We start from the raw sequence: 16,614 nt of genomic DNA, 5'->3' as shown, positions 1-16,614 counted from the left end.
TAAAGTGATGGCCCCGTGGTATTATTGCTAGAAACTCAGCTAAGACTCTGGGGGGACGTGTGTTTGAATCCCACCAAGGTGAAATTTCAATTTTTAAAAAATCTGGAATTCAGAATCTACTGATGACCATTGTCAATGGATGTAGGTTTGGTTACTGAGCTGGAAGGTTTTCAGACATTTCATCACCATACTAGGTAATGTCTTCAGTGAGCCTCTGAATGAAGCACTGGTGGTGAAGCTAGCTTTCTATGTTTGAGTTTGCTTAGGTTGAAATCATTTCCTGCAGTGACATCATTTCCTGTTCTCTTTCTCAGGGCATGGTAGATGGGAGCTGAAAAGGTGTTGCTGGAAAAGCACAGCAGGTCAGGCAGCATCCAAAGAACAGGAAATTCGACGTTTCGGGCATAAGCCCTTCTTCAGGAATCTGATCTCCAGCATCTGCAGACTTCACTTTCTCCATGGTAGATGGGATCCAAGTCAATGGCATTCCAACCGGAACTCTATCCACAAACACATGGGATTCACGTCAATGTCTTTAGAGTTCCGGTTGGAATGCCATTGACTTGGATCCCATCTACCACATCCTGAGAAAGAGAACAGGAAATGATATCACCATAGGAAGTGATGTCGCCACAGGAAATGACTTCACCAACTCAAGAAAACTCAAACATATAAATAGAAAGCTGGTTACACCACCAGCACTTCATTTGGAAGCTCACTGAAGATCTTACTTAGTATGGTGATGAAACATCCGAAAACGAACCTTCCAGCTCAGTGACCTACATCCAGAACCTCAACATGAGCTATAAATCTTCTCAAAACTCACTACCATTGTCAATTGTTGGAAAAACCCTTACTTGGTCTGGCCCACATATAACTCCAGACCTACAGCAATGTAGTTGATTTCAATCTTCTGAAACAGCCAAGCAAGCCACTCAGTTGTATCAATCACTATAAAGTCTCAATGAATTGAAATTGGACAGAACACCTGCATCAACTTAGGCACCAGAAAAGACAACAGCAGAATCAGCTCTGTTGGCCCTGCAAAGTCCTCCTCACTAACGTCTGTGCCAAAATCAAAAGAGCTGTCTCACAGACTAGTCAAGCAGCACCCTGACATAGCCATACTTACGGAATCATACTGGACCGACGTCCGGACACGACTGAAAATGTGTTGCTGGTTAAAGCGCAGCAGGTCAGGCAGCATCCAAGGAATAGGAAATTCGACGTTTCGGGCCAGAGCCCTTCATCAGGAAGGGCTCTGGCCCGAAACGTCGAATTTCCTGTTCCATGGATGCTGCCTGACCTGCTGTGCTTTAACCAGCAACACATTTTCAGCTCTGATCTCCAGTATCTGTAGACCTCACTTTTTACTCGACGTCCAGACACCACCATCACCACGAGACAGGTTCTGCGCCAGCGACAGGACGGACCCAGCATAGGTGGCAGCACAGTGGTATACAGTCAGGAGGGAGTTGCACTCTATGTCCTCAACATTGACTTTGAAACAACGAAGTCTTGTGGCCTCAGATTAAACACAGTCAGTAAAATCTCCGACTGTTTACCACCTACCATCTCTGTCAGCTAATGACTCAGTACCGTCATGCTACACAATAGTTGGGGTGGCAATGCTGCAAAATGTACTCTGGATGGGGGATTTCAATGTCCACCAGGAGTGGCTCAGCAACAGAATTAATAATCAAGCTGGTCGGGGCAGGGAAGAATCCAGCTAATAGATTGAGTCTGCAGCAGATGGAGAGAGAACCAAGAGGGGTAAATGTACTTGACCTCATCCTTACCAATCTGCCAGCTGCAGATGCATCTTTGACAGAATCAGTAAGAGTAAGCACTGCACAGTCCTTATGGAGACAAAGTCCCGCCTTCACATTGAGAATACCTTTCATCGTGTTGTGGGCACTATCATGCTACATTCAACAAGTTTAGATTAGATATCCATGAGGCATTGTGGACCATTAGCAGCAGCAGAATTGTACTCCAGTACCCAATGGCCTGCCATCTCCCTATTCAACTATTACATCAAGCCAGGGGATCAACTCTGGTTCAATGGAGAGAGCAGGAGGGTAAGCCAGGAGCCACACCAGCTATCTAAATTGAGGTGTCAAGTGTGGTGAAGCTACCAAACAGGACAATTCCATGCCAAACAACATAAGTAGCAAGCAATAGACAAAGCTAGTGAACTCACAGCCAATCATTTTATGTTCTGCGGTTCCTGCCACATGAATGGTGGCGGCACGGGGACTCAGTGGTTAGCACTGCTGCCTCACAACACCAGGGTCCCGAGTTAGTCGCCCAAGGCTGGAATCTGTCTATGAGGAGTTTGCACATTCTCCCTGTGGGTTTCCTCTGGGTGCTCCAGTTTCCTCCCACTGTCCAAAGATGTGCAAGTCAGGTGAATTGGCCATGCTAAATTGCCCATAGTGCTTGGTGCATTAGTCAGAGGGAAATGGGGTCTGGGGGGGTTACTCTTCAGAGGGTCAGTGTGGACTGGTTGGGCCATATAGCCTGTTTCCAAACTGTAGGGAATCTAACTTAATTCCATGTAGAAGGCTCCACAACTATCCCCATCCTTAATGATGGAATAGGTCAACACATCAGTGCAAGGGAAAGGGCTGAAGCATTCGCAACAAACTTCAGCCAGAAGTGCCAAGTCAATGATCCATCTCAGCCTCCTCCAATGGTCTCCACGAGAAGAGATGACAGTCTTCACCAATTTGATTCACTCGTCGTGATATCAAGCAATGATTGGAGACACTGAACTCTGCAAAGGCTATAGGCCCGGACAACATTTCGGAAATAGTACTGAAGACTTGCGCTCCAGAACTTGCCGTTCCCCTCGCTCTTCCAGTACAGTTACAACACTGGCAATTAACAGACAATGTGGAAAATTACCCAGGTATGTTCTGTACACAAAAAGCAGGATAAATCCAAGCCAGTCAATTCTAGTCTCAATGACAAGCAAAGTGATGAAAGATATCATCAATAACCTGCTCAGTGATGCCTAGTTTAGGTCCCATGAGGGCCACTCAGCTCCTGACCTTATTAGAGCCTCAGTTTAAACATGGACAAAAGAGTTAAATTCCAAAGGTCAGGCGAAAGGAACAGTCCTTGATATCAACGTCACATTTGACCAAGTGCGGCATCAATGAGCCCGAGCAAAACTGGAATCAACGAGTATTGGGAGCAAACTCTCTACTGTCTTAAGTCATATAGTTTTAATTTATTTATAATCAACCTGTTCAGAGATGCTTTTAGACACTGAGGCAGGCAGGACAGATCTCAGGCATCCAGTTCCACAGGTAAGGATGCTACCACTGCACCACAAGAGGGCCCAAAACCATACAGAATTACATTAAATACCACTCCTGTGAAAGCACTACACTTGGCACATACGAGGATGGCCTTTGTTGTTGGAGATTCGTTATCTCAGCTTCAGGACATCTCTGCAGGAGATCTTTCAGTTAGCGCCCTAGGCTGAACTATCTTCAGCTGCTTCATCAATAACCTTCCCACTATAAAAGGTCAGAAGTGGGCGGTGTTTGCTGAGGTTTGTACAGCACCCTCAGGTACGCAAACAGTCCACATTCAAATGCAACAAGATCTGAACAATATCCAAGCTTGGACTGACAAGTGGCAAGTAGCTTTCACAAACATAAATACCAAACAATGTCTCTTTTTGGAGACAGACAGACAGACAGACAGACAGACAGACAGACAATCTAACCACTACTCCTTGACATTCAATGGTGTTACCACCACTGAGTTCCCCCATATCACCATCCTTGGGGTCACCATTGACCAGAAACACAACTGGACTCACCTGTATACATACAGTAGCTACGAAAGCAGGTCAGAACCAAGGAAAACTGTGGTAAGTAGCTCACCACCTGACTCCCCAAAGCCTGTCCACCACCAACAAGGCATATGTCAGGAGTGTGACGGAATACTTTCCAATTGTCTGATAGGTGCAGCTCCAACATTAAAGAAGCTTGCCGCCATCCAGAATAAAGCAGCCCATTTGTTTGGTACCACATCCACAAGCATACTGATGCTCAGTAGCAGCAATGTGTACCATCTCCAAGATGGACTGTAAAAGTTCAAAGATCCTTAGACAGCACCTTCCAAACCCATAACCACTTCCAAATAGAAGGACAAGGCCAACCAATATAAAAGGAAAGCCACTTACAAAGTTCCCACATGCCACGAGTCAATAAAACAAAAGCAGCCATTCAGTATGCATTTAGCCAAAATTACTGGCGTCCTTAGTCTTAACAAACATGACAAAATCTAAAAGCTAATCATAAGAACTTACTGATTGTCTCTAAGTGTTAGTAATCCAGGAGTGTGCTTTGATTTAACTCTTGACAAAGTTTAGCTATTCACCAAATGTCACAATTGACCACTTCAACATGCTCAATTGCGCCAATGAAAATTGAATGCATGCCAAACTATTTAATATAATAAAAGGGCATTAAGTTTTATTGCAACTTCACTGTAAAGCCAGGGCTTTTGTGCACACCTACACAAAAATATTTTCTATGGCTTTACACAAACTTCACATGGATGGAGTGGAGGTCTTTATGATTAACCTGGTGTATTTGTGAACGTTGGGCACACAGAATATCATTCATATGTAAAAATTATATCCGGTACCTTCAAAACCAAGCGAGAGACCAGAGTTCCGGCATCATCATGGACAATGTTCACATAACCACCAGTTCCGGCAAACAACCATCAGTCATTTGATCTATGCAACTGTGGACTGTCATTTGGGAGATTCTGAATGTCTATCTGTCAGAATCCTCGAAGGATCCAGAAGCAAAGAAAACAAAAAGGGTGGCTATTGTTACTTTTAAAATGTGGCTAAGTCAAACAGCTCAGATCTTTTCGGAAGTGCAGAAACTGATGTGATAATATGAGCCAGCCAAAACACTGGTGCTCTGACACACCAAGAAAATTCACCTTTTGCTTGTCTGAGATTTGGTTGGTGCCGCTTACAGCATCTCCAAACTGCAGGGTCTGCTAGTCATAATGCTGCTCATCTGAGGTCAAGACTGGATTAACTAAGGTGCACCCTCACAGATGTTACTCAGAAAACCTACCAAACTCTCAAAAGTTACTCATCCACTCGCAAGAGAGCAACTGTGAATAATAAATATTTATTGATGCATTGTCAAGTGTTTTAAACCTGCAAAGGACATTGTGTTGTTGCCTTGTTTTTAAAATGTCAAGTTTCAGAATACCTGGGACACCTGTAGATGCGGCATGACGTTTAAAAATGTATTTAAAATGTCACTCAAATTGCGTGACTACCATAAGCTAATAAGCAACACACCTCTCCCAAGGGGATTACATGCAAACAGCTAGTGCACTCACCTTAAACAGAATCAACAGTTTGAGCAAATTTCCCAGTGCGCTTGCATCTTCAACTTTTTAACCTACACTCAATACTCTAGTATGAAGTTTTCCTCCTCACGTCATTAACTCTTCACCTGCCCAATTAATCAGTTTCACAGCTTGAATATTTTAATAAAAAGTAGAAAGTTTAGATTCATTTAAACTGAAACGCCACCCAACAAAGTCTGCACACAAATACTTCATGGTCACTATCAATCCTGAACACACTATACTTGGGTGAATGTTGAGCAGCTTGATTTTTTTTAACGTCTGCATATAAATAGCACATCAGAATGCATTAGACTCAGTAAGCATGTAAGCATTTCTAGGTAAAAACAATGACTGCAGATGCTGGAAACCAGATTCTGGATTAGTGGTGCTGAAAGAGCACAGCAGTTCAGGCAGTATCCAAGGAGCAGTAAAATCGACGTTTCGGGCAAAAGCCCTTCATCAGGAATACAGGCAGAGAGCCTGAAGGGTGGAAAGATAGGTGAGAGGAAGGTGGGGGTGGGGAGAAAGTAGCATAGAGTACAATAGGTGAGTGGGGGAGGGGATGAAGGTAATAGGTCGGGGGCGGGGGGAGGGTGGAGTGGATAGGGGGAAAAGAAGATAGGCAGGTAGGACAAGTCATGGGGACAGTGCTGAGCTGGAAGTTTGGAACTGCGGTGAGGTGGGGGAAGGGGAAATGAGGAAACTGGTGAAGTCCACATTGATGCCCTGGGGTTGACGTCTTCCGAGGCAGAAGATGATACGTTCTTCCTCCAGGTGTCTGGTGATGAGTGAGCGGCGGTGAAGGAGGCCCAGGACCTCCATGTCCTCGGCAGAGTGGGAGGGAGAGTTGAAATGTTGGGCCACAGGGCGGTGTGGTGAGATTGGTGCGGGTGCCCCGGAGATGTTCCCTAAAGCGCTCTACTAAGAGGCATCCAGTCTCCTCAATGTAGAGGAGACTGCGTCGGGAGCAACGGATACAATAAATGATATGGTGGATGTGCAGATAAAACTTTCATGGATGTGGAAGGCTCCTTTAGGGCCTTGGATGGAGGTGAGGGAGGAGGTGTGGGCACAGGTTTTGCAATTCCTGCGGTGGCAGGGGAAAGTGCCAGGATGGGAGGGTGGGTTGAAGGGGGGGGGCGTAGACCTGATCGGGTAGTCACGGAGGGAACGGTCTTTGCAGAAGGCAGAATGGGGTGGGGAGAGAAATATATCCTTGGTGGTGGGGTTTGTTTGAAGGTGGAAATGTTGGCGGATGATTTGGTTTATGCGAAGGTTGATAGGGTGGAAGGTGAGTACCGGGGCGTTCTGTCCTTGTTACGGTTGGAGGGATGGGGTCTGAGGGCGGAGGTGCGGAAGGTGGACGAGATGCGTTAAAGGGCATCTTTAACCACGTGGGAAGGGAAATTGCGATCTCTAAAGGAGGAGGCCATCTGGTGTGTTCTGTGGTGGAACTGGTCCTTCTGGGAGCAGATACGGCGGAGGCGGAGGAATTGGGAAAACGGGATGGCATTTTTGCAGGAGGTGGAGTGGGAAGAGGTGTAATCCAGGTAGCTGTGGGAATTGGTGGGTTTGTAAAAAATGTTGGTATCAAGTCGGTCGTCATTAATGGAGACGGAGAGGTCTAGGAAGGGGAGGGAGGCATCAGAGATGGTCCATGTAAATTTAAGGTCAGGGTGGAATGTGTTGGAGAAGTTGATGAATTGCTCAACCTCCTTGTAATCATCAATGTAGCGGAGGAAGAGGTGGGGAGTGGTGCCGGTATAATTACGGAAGATCGACTGTTCTACGTAGCCAACAAAGAGACAGGCATAGCTGGGGCCCATACGGGTGCCCATGGCTACCCCCTTGGTCAGGAGGAAGTGGGAGGGTTTGAAGGAGAAATTGTTACGGGTGAGGACCAGTTTGGCCAAATGAATGAGTGTGTCGATGGAAGGGTACTGTTGGGGACGTCAGGAGAGGAAAAAACGGAGGGCTTGGAGGCCCTGGTCATGGCGGATGGAGGTGTAGACAGTTTGGATATCCATGGTGAAGATGAGGTATTTGGGGCCGGGGAAACTGAAGTCTTGGAGGAGGTGGAGGGCAAGGGTGGTGTCTCGAATGTATGTAGGGAGTTCCTGGACTGGGGGATAGGACAGTGTTGAGGTAGGCAGAAATGAATTCAGTGGGGCAGGGGCATGCTGAGACAATGGGTCGGCCAGGGTGGTCAGGCTTGTGGATCTTGGGAAGAAGGTAGAACCAGGCACTGCGGGGTTCCCAGACTATGAGGTTCGAAGCGGTGGGTGGGAGATCTCTTGAGTTGATGAGGTTCTGTATGGTCTGGGAGATGATGGTTTGGTGATGGGGGGTAGGTTCATGGTCGAGGGGGCGGTAGGAAGAGGTGTCCTCGAGTTGGCGTTTGGCTTCAGCGGTGGAGAGGTCAGTGCGCCAGACTACCACTGCGTCCCCTTTACCTGCTGGCTTGATGATGAGATCGGGATTGGAGGGCTGCACGTTGGGAGGATGAGGAGTTTTTGGGGGGGGGGGTGGAGACAGGTTGAGGCGGTTAATGCCCCAGCGGAAATGAAGAAGTCGAGGGTGGGTAATAGGCCAGCGCGGGGTATCCAGATGGATGCAGTGTGTTGGAGGCGGGTGAAGGGGTCCTCGGAAGGTGGGTAGGAGTCCTGATTGTGAAAGTAAGCTCGGAGGCGAAGGTGATGGAAGAAGGGTTTGACGTCACAGCGTATGTTCGTCCTCAGTGAGGGAAGGTCTGGATCTAAGTATTTCTGTCATTGAGAGTTCTATAATCCTGAAAAAAAATCTATAATCAAATCAAAAATTAATAAATCAAGTTTTTAAAAAAATAATGGTGACAGTTTTGCTGAGCACTTGAAAAATACCCAGCAATGCAAATGAAACATTTAGTCTGCCAAACAGACCTGCTTTGTAGAGATCAATTTGAGCTACACATTGCAGTGAAGTCTATTAGAAGCCGGTCACAAAAAGAAGAGTAATTTTTGAAAATAAATTAAGAATATTCTAATTAGCCTAATGGAAGAAGTGTGATTTCTTTCCCCAACAGCAGTTAGCAATTTACTGTAGTAAGGGATATGCAAAACAATACAGTCATATCTTCCTCTTTAAAAAAAATAAAATTTTGAGTTATCTTACTTGCAAAATTGAACATTAAACTATTTCATACTTTTATGATCAATTACAATTTACAAATCGTAAACTGTATTGTATGGCACCACATCCACAAGCACCCTGATGCTCAGTGGCAGCAATGTGCATTATCTCCGAATGAATGCAGATTTGCAAAGGCAACTAGGGATGACAACACCCACATCTCATGAATGAATTAGAAAAAAAAATGTTTTTTAAATTTTGACACACTTAAAAAACCAGCTCCATAATTTTAAATACTATTATTCTTCCAAACTAATCTTGTCCATTCCTTGCTTTTTAAAAGCAAATGTTTTACCCCATTACAGCCAACAGAAATAGAAGCTGAACTTCCAAAAGCTAGGCCAATCTCTAGCAAAAAAACCTGAAAATTCCTGCACTGCTAAAACATCGCCATTTAATTAATCTTCCAATCTAAAATACTGAATTACCTATGCAAGTTCATTTATTTAATTTCATAATTATACTTAACTTTACCAATAAATATTTGGAGATTTGCACAAATACCATTACTTGACTTCACACATTTACATGCAATTGTTGTTTCTTCTTCAGCTTTATGGAACAATGTAGTTCAGGCTAAAAACAGGTCCCCTTATTTTGAAACATCAACGAAAGTGGTGTACAGAGAAGAACAGTATTGGTAAACATCAAGTATAGTTCTGCCCACACACACAATTGAGTTTTTACAGATTACTAAGAGGAACCTATGCAATTGTTTTGTGAATCTAAAAAAAACTTTGTGCTAACCACCTCAACGAAATACAATTAGAGCAATAGTCAATACACCCATGAATACAACAAAAAGTGGTAAACAAATCAAAATATATAACTACCACCAAAAATGTTTCCTTTTGGCAAGTATCTTCAAATACGTTAACAGAAAATATAGATTTCAAAACACTAGCCACAACATTTAAACAATTGTATTACAGAAAATAAGACTGGACAAAAATCAAATGTTGATAATATTTCAACACAACTCACTGAATATTTTTAAAAGTATGTCTAAAAATAATTAATCAATCTTGCATTGATTACATTCTGCATGTGAGTACAGAACACTAACATTTGTGTGAAAATAAACTCCTTACATTTAAGATTAAATATCCCACCGTCGTTTGGAATATTAGAGATATCGTAAAGCTTTTCCTTCACTCATTAAGTGTGAAGATACAAATCACCTATTAAAAGTCAAAGTTAAACACCATCATCCTCGTAAATAAAACAAACTAAAACCAAATGGTCACTGTTCCAGACGTCTAGGTAACAGACCAATCAATACCAATTTGTTGTCAAAAAGCCACATAAAACAAATAAAATCAATCCCATTTCCTTTCCTGAAGAAACGGACATGCAACTGATCTTCAGCTAGTGCTGGAGTTCAACCAAATCTCAAATGTTATGATTTTCCAACAGCAAATCAGATATCGACGTGATTTAAATTGAAACACTTAACTATTTTGCAAAACATGCAGTGATATTTTGTCCTTAAAAATCACAGGGCACAACATACATTCTTTAAAAATGTGCTTTAAAACCAGTGTAACATTTGTGCACACCATGAACATTTCTATCAACTCACCGCCATTTTGCCCATTTTAATTAAAATAAACTTAAAAGAAATGTCCCCCAAAAAATCTATGCCCACCAAAAACAATCCAGAAAAGGGGAGGGGGGGTGTAATTAAGGAGATCCAACAGCATCAAATATTACTCAAGGCCAGAGGGCAAACACCTGATCAACCACACTCGCCAACACATAACAGCTATGTACACACTGTGTGTTAACTCTTTATTAGAGGATCATTTCATACAAGACAAATAAATCCAGAGATACATGCAACTAAAGGATTAAGAAATAAATGCTCAACAGTGGAGGTGGGGAGGGAGAAGAGACAACAACGACCATCCTCACCCTTAACAACACAGGATTAATAATAGTCAGTTTTCAACAGAAACTGGCACCTTCTTACAATAAAAAAGGTCGGTTTCCACCTTGTATCAATATATGTATTGTATACATGGACACACACAACGTCTATGTAAAAGGGGTGTGTGCGCACGCTGTATATTATATAATAAAGGCATCGCAAAAGAGTGAGAAACACCATTACCAATAAACCTAGAAAACAATACAGATCAGGATAATTAATGTCAGGAAACAAAAAAAAGCAGCCACCAGGCAGGATTCACACACAAGGCCTCCTCGAACCGTGCCAGGATCAAAAGATGAAATCACATTTTGCGTAACATAAATATATACTAAATCGAGTAATTCATCATGATTTTAAATCCACTTTCTCCCTTTGGCCCACCGCAGTCAACACAAATTAAAACCAGGAATAAATTAGCAGCAAAGAACCTGGGGGAAAATTGTGCTGCAAAAGGTAGAGATAGAGGACAGAGAAAGGTGGAGAAGAGAGAGGTCCGCGGTGCACACAGTTTAAATATTAACAGCTTATTATTCAGATCCACCATTTCTGGGATTATGAAGGGGGGGGGGTGAAAAACACAGACGGTTAAAAGAAAGCGAGCGGCCACACAGAGAGAGAGAGGAGAGAGCTGTCGCTGCTGCAGGCGGTAAGAGCAGTTTGGGGCTGAGAGGAGCGACAGATATATAATAATACTAATAATATTCACCTGGGTTGCTGTTGTTGTGAGCAGTTGTTGGTGGGTAACAGTCGCCAGGACTACGGCGCTTTATTCACAAGGCAACAGTTGCTATAACTGAAGCCGCCGCTGCCTGCCGCTCGCTCGCTGACTGGCGCGCGCGCACACCCGCCCTCTCTCTCTCTCTCTCCCGCACTCCGTCCGCGAGCCCTCCAACCGCCGCCAGCCAGGAAGCGGGCCGTCCGCGTCATCACACACAGCACTGCGGCTGCGCGCCACTTTCTGGGCAGGGCTGTGAGTGGGTTAAGTCAGGGTGTGTGTGTGAGAGAGAGAGAGGGGGTAAACCAGGGGTTGAGAGAGGTAAACTAGGGGTTAGTGAGGGGTAAACCAGGGGTTGAGAGAGGTAAACTAGGGGTTAGTGAGGGGTAAACTAGGGGTTAGTGAGGGGTAAACCAGAGGTTGAGAGAGGTAAACTAGGGGTTAGTGAGGGGTAAACCAGGGGTTGAGAGAGGTAAACTAGGGGTTAGTGAGGGGTAAACTAGGGGTTAGTGAGGGGTAAACCAGGGGTTGAGAGAGGTAAACTAGGGGTTAGTGAGGGGTAAACTAGGGGTTAGTGAGGGGTAAACCAGAGGTTGAGAGAGGTAAACTAGGGGTTAGTGAAGGGTAAACCAGGGCTTGAGAGAGGTAAACTAGGGGTTAGTGAGGGGTAAACTAGGGGTTAGTGAAGGGTAAACCAGGGGTTGAGAGAGGTAAACTAGGGTTTAGTGAGGGGTAAACTAGGGGTTAGTGAGGGGTAAACAAGGGGTTGAGAGAGGTAAACTAGGGGTTAGTGAGGGGTAAACAAGGGGTTAGTGAAGGGTAAACCAGGGGTTGAGAGAGGTAAACTAGGGTTTAGTGAGGGGTAAACTAGGGGTTAGTGAGGGGTAAACTAGGGGTTAGTGAAGGGTAAACCAGGGGTTGAGAGAGGTAAACTAGGGTTTAGTGAGGGGTAAACTAGGGGTTAGTGAGGGGTAAACAAGGGGTTGAGAGAGGTAAACTAGGGGTTAGTGAGGGGTAAACAAGGGGTTAGTGAGGGGTAAACAAGGGGTTAGTGAGGGGTAAACCAGGGGTTGAGAGAGGTAAACTAGGGTTTAGTGAGGGGTAAACAAGGGGTTAGTGAGGGGTAAACTAGGGGTTAGTGAGGGGTAAACAAGGGGTTGAGAGAGGTAAACTAGGGGTTAGTGAGGGGTAAACTAGGGGTTGAGAGGTAATCTAGGGGTTAGTGAGGGGTAAACAAAGAATTGTGGGAGGTAAACTAAGGGTTAGTGGGTGCTTAACTAAACTAAGGGATGTGTGAGGGGTGAACTAAGGGGATAAGTGAGGGGTAAACCAGGTAGTAAGTGAGGGGTAAACAAGGGTTTGTGAGAGGGGTAAACTAGGGGGTAAGTGAGGGGTAAACCAGGTCGTAAGTGAGGGGTAAACTAAGGGGTGTATGGGGGGTAAATTTGGGGATAGGTAAGAGGCAAATTAAGGGGTGTGTGGGGTAAGTATGGGGGTAAGTGAGGGATAAACTAGGGGGTAAGTGAGGGCTAAGTTAAGGGGTGTGTGAGGGTAAATTGGGGGTAAAACAGGGTGTTTGAGGGGATATACCTGAGATTTGTGAGGGGTAAGTGAGAGGTCAAGTAAAGCGTGTTTGTGTGGGTAAATCAGGTATTTAAGAGGTAAAGAAGGGGGTGTGTGAGGGAGTAAACTAAGGAATAAGTGAGGGGGTAAACTAGGGTGTGTGAGAGGGGTAAACTGGGGGAATGAGAGGTTAAAGCTGTGGTTATGAGGGGTAAACCTAAGGGTGTGTGAGGGGTAAATCGGGGGGCATTTGAGGGGTAAAGCAGGCAGTGTGTGAGTGGTAAGCGACACCATATGTGAGCGGTAAACCAAAGTGGGGGGGTAAAACAGAGGATGTTTGGGGTGATATACCAGGGTATGTGAGAAGTTAACTATGGTGTTTGGCTAAATCAGGGGGTATGTGAGAGCTAAGTGAGGATTAAACTGAGGGATGTGTGAGGAGGTAAGTCACGGGATATGTGAGGGGGTAAATGAGAGGGTAAACCGGGGCAAGTGAGGGGTGAATTGAAGTGAGGGGTAAACTAAGGGATATGTGAGGAGGTAAATTGCCAGGTGAGGAGGTAAACCAGAGGTGTGGGGGTAAATCAGGGGTACATGAGGGAGTAAACTATAAATAAGTGTGGGAGTAAATCAGGGTAAGTTGGGGGGGGTGAACTAGAGGTAAGTGGGGGGGGGGAATGAGGGGATAAATTAGGGGAATGGAAACAAAGGATAATGAGGAGGAGGAATCCCAGGGGTAAGTATGAAGTTAAACCAGGGGGAAAGCAGCGGTAAGTGACAGGATAAGTTGGGCAAATTGGGGTAAGTGAGGAAGCTAAACCAGGGGTATGTGAGAGTGTAAACCAAGTAGTAGAAGGCCAGAGGTAAGTGAGTTGTTAAAGCAGGGCTAAGTGAGGGGGTTAAATCAGGTGTAAATAAAGAGGTAAATGAGGGGTAAACCAGGGAAAGTACAAATCAGGGATAAACCAGTGGAGGACAATTGAGGAGGGTAAATGATGTAATCGGGGTAAACCACTGGAATGTTAAAGCAGGTGGAACCAGGGATATAGTAAACTAGGCAGAGGGTAAATGGGCTGGGGGTAATGGTATACCAGCAGGAGGGTAAACTAGCACTAGTCCAGGGGAGGAGTAATTGGAGCATATAAGATGAGTGGTAATCAGGTAAACCAGAGGGAGGATAAACCAAGGGGAGAGGTAATTGGGGAAAACCAAGAGGAGTGATGTTTAGAAGGAGGGATAAACCAGGACAAAGGCAAATCAGGGTTAAAACAAATGAGAGTAAACCAAGGGATGGAGTTAAACAGGCTTGAGGGCAAATAAGGGGCGGAAGGAAACTCTTTAATTTCAAATCTAATGTTGATCTTGCTTTTGTGCACCTCCTAATCTTGAGCTCTGTCTAAGCAACCTACGATGCGTGTGACCATATATGTTATGATCTGCCTGTACTGCTCGCAAATCAAAACTTTTCATTGTGCTTAGGTACATGTGACAACAACAAGTCAAATCAAACCAAATTAAAACAAGGAAAGGGGTAATCAGAGACAGGCTGGGGAGGGTAAACCAAGGACAAACAAGTGGCAAGTAACATTAGCGGCAAGCGATAACCACCGCCTGTTGACATTCGATGGTGTTCCCTTAACTGAATCTCCCACTATCAACATTCTGAGGGGTTATCATTGATTAGAAATTCAACTAAACTTACCGTATGGAAAGAAAATGGCTACAACAGCAGGTCAGAGGCCAGGAATACTGCAATGGCTATGCATTCTGGGGAAAGGGCAGGACAGTTTATATGAGAAATGTCAGATCAGCCATGGTCCTATTGAAGAGCACACCAGGCTTCGAGGAGTTTGAAGCCTACTCCTGTTTCTATTTCTTATGGCTAACTCAACTCCTGAGTTCCCAGCTTTGACGAAGGGTCAGTTAGACTCGAAATGTCAGCTCTTTTCTCTCCTTACAGATGCTGCCAGATTTTCCAGCATTTTCTCTTTTGATTCCTGACTTCCCATAGCCTGTCTACCATCTATAAGGCAAGAGTCAAAAGTGTAATTAAATACTCCCCACTAGTCTGGATAGGTGCAGCTCGACAATACTCAAGATACTTGACACCATTCAGAACAAAGCAGCCCACTTGATTGGCACCACATCCCCAAGCATCCACTTCCCTCATCACTGACGTTCAGCAGCAGTGTGTACTATCTACAAGGTGCAAGGCAGAAGTTCATCAAATAGCCTTAGGCAGCACCTTCCAAATTCACAACCACTTCAATCTAGAAGGACAAGGGCAGCAGATAACATGCAGATGAAGGTATTCCCTCCAAGCCACTACCTTGGAAATCTATCACCATTCCTTCAATTTCACTGGGTCAAAATTGTGGAATGTACTCCCTAAGGGCATTGTGGGTCTACCTACAGCAGGTGGCCTTCAGTAGTTTGAGAAAGAGGCTTACCATCACCTTCTCAAGTATAACTAGGGATGGGCATAGGTTCAGGGTGAGAGTGGAAAGATATAAAAGAGACCTAAGGGGCAACTTCTTCACTCACAGGGTGGAATGTGTATGGAATGAGCTGCCAGAGGAAGTGGTGGAGGCTAGTACAATTGCAACATTCAAAAGGCATCTGAATGGGTATATGAATAGGAAGGGTTTCGAGGGATATGGGTCAGGTGGGAGTAGATTGGGTTAGGATAACTGGTCGGCATGGACAATTTGGACGAAAGGGTCTGTTTCCATGCTGTACATTTCTATGGCAATAAATGCTGGCCAGCTAGCAATGTCCATGTCCCATGAGTAAATTAAAGAAAACATCCAAAAGACACGGGCAACCTATACAGAACAGGGAGCAGTTTTAGGGAAGAGAAGTGCAACTTAAGGAAGGTAGGAGCAATCTTTGTGAGTGGAAGGAGTGTGTGTACACAGAAGTGCTGTCAAGGGAGGGAGAGCCAGATATACAGGTACAACCTGAGTGCAAAGGAGAGAAACAAGCTGATTGATGGGGAAGTGAAGATTAACAAAAATAGAAATTGCTGGAAAACCTCAGCAGGTTTGGCAGCATCGGTGTAAAGAAATCAGATTTTAACGTTTCAGGTTAAATAATCCTTCCTCAGAACCAAGTGAAACGTAATATTAGAAAAGGAGTAGTTAGAAGAGCTCCAAACGAAGGAAAGCAGTTAGAGAGGCAATTAGAAGCGGTCAGTGAGACACTGACATTTACAGAACTCAGAAAAGCAAGATTTTCTTTGTAGCAAAATGTGTTATTCCTCTGATTTGTAGTTAGAAATATTAAATTAAGTATTTCTCTCCATCTAGCAATTATATACATGACCTCTTCCTGCTTCTGTTTGTTGTTTGTCAGTATTTAATGTTAGCATTACTTGGCAAAAGTGTAAACATATGTTTATTTCTTCATTTCCAACAAGAAAGCTGTTGATATCAGGCACTTTGAACAGAATCTAACCTTCAGTGAAATTGATAAAGTTTTAAAGGCCTTAGATGTGAGAAGTTACTTAAGATGGTAACAATAGTCAGCTATTAATAATTTAAATAGGGTTAAATTTTCATGCTCAACTCTCCTAGCATAGGAGCTTGTATACAAAGAACAAATATAGAAATTTGGACATATACAATGCATTACTCTACATTCATTAAAAATCATGGACAGTATATTGGGGCACACACCCAATTTCCCAACATACGTTTGCAGTATACAAACCTTAATGCCTGTCATAATAAAGATAAATTATTATCAAAAAGAGAAAAAAATTGGTAACAAAGCATTGAAGTTGATACTACAAGCTGACAAGCAACCATGCATAATAATTAAAACAACA

At 44.1% G+C, this 16,614-nt stretch overlaps 1 protein-coding gene across 4 annotated transcripts in view; it reads right to left on the bottom strand.

The window, feature by feature from the left end:
- The window catches only part of rfx3 (regulatory factor X, 3 (influences HLA class II expression)), a 264,347-nt gene extending 252,953 nt beyond the window's left edge, over nt 1-11,394 (bottom strand). For 3 of the 4 annotated variants that reach the window (XM_060846800.1, XM_060846824.1, XM_060846838.1), the window contains exon 1: nt 11,214-11,394. The gene's annotated coding sequence lies outside the window, so the exon portion shown is untranslated. The remainder of the gene's footprint in view (nt 1-11,213) is intronic. The other variant, XM_060846815.1, reaches the window with a different exon arrangement.
- Nucleotides 11,395-16,614: the final 5,220 nt, after the last annotated feature.

Source organism: Hemiscyllium ocellatum, chromosome 2 (assembly GCF_020745735.1).
Source record: "Hemiscyllium ocellatum isolate sHemOce1 chromosome 2, sHemOce1.pat.X.cur, whole genome shotgun sequence".
Classification (NCBI taxonomy): Eukaryota; Metazoa; Chordata; class Chondrichthyes; order Orectolobiformes; family Hemiscylliidae; genus Hemiscyllium; species Hemiscyllium ocellatum.
This window is presented reverse-complemented; position numbering and strand designations above follow the sequence as displayed.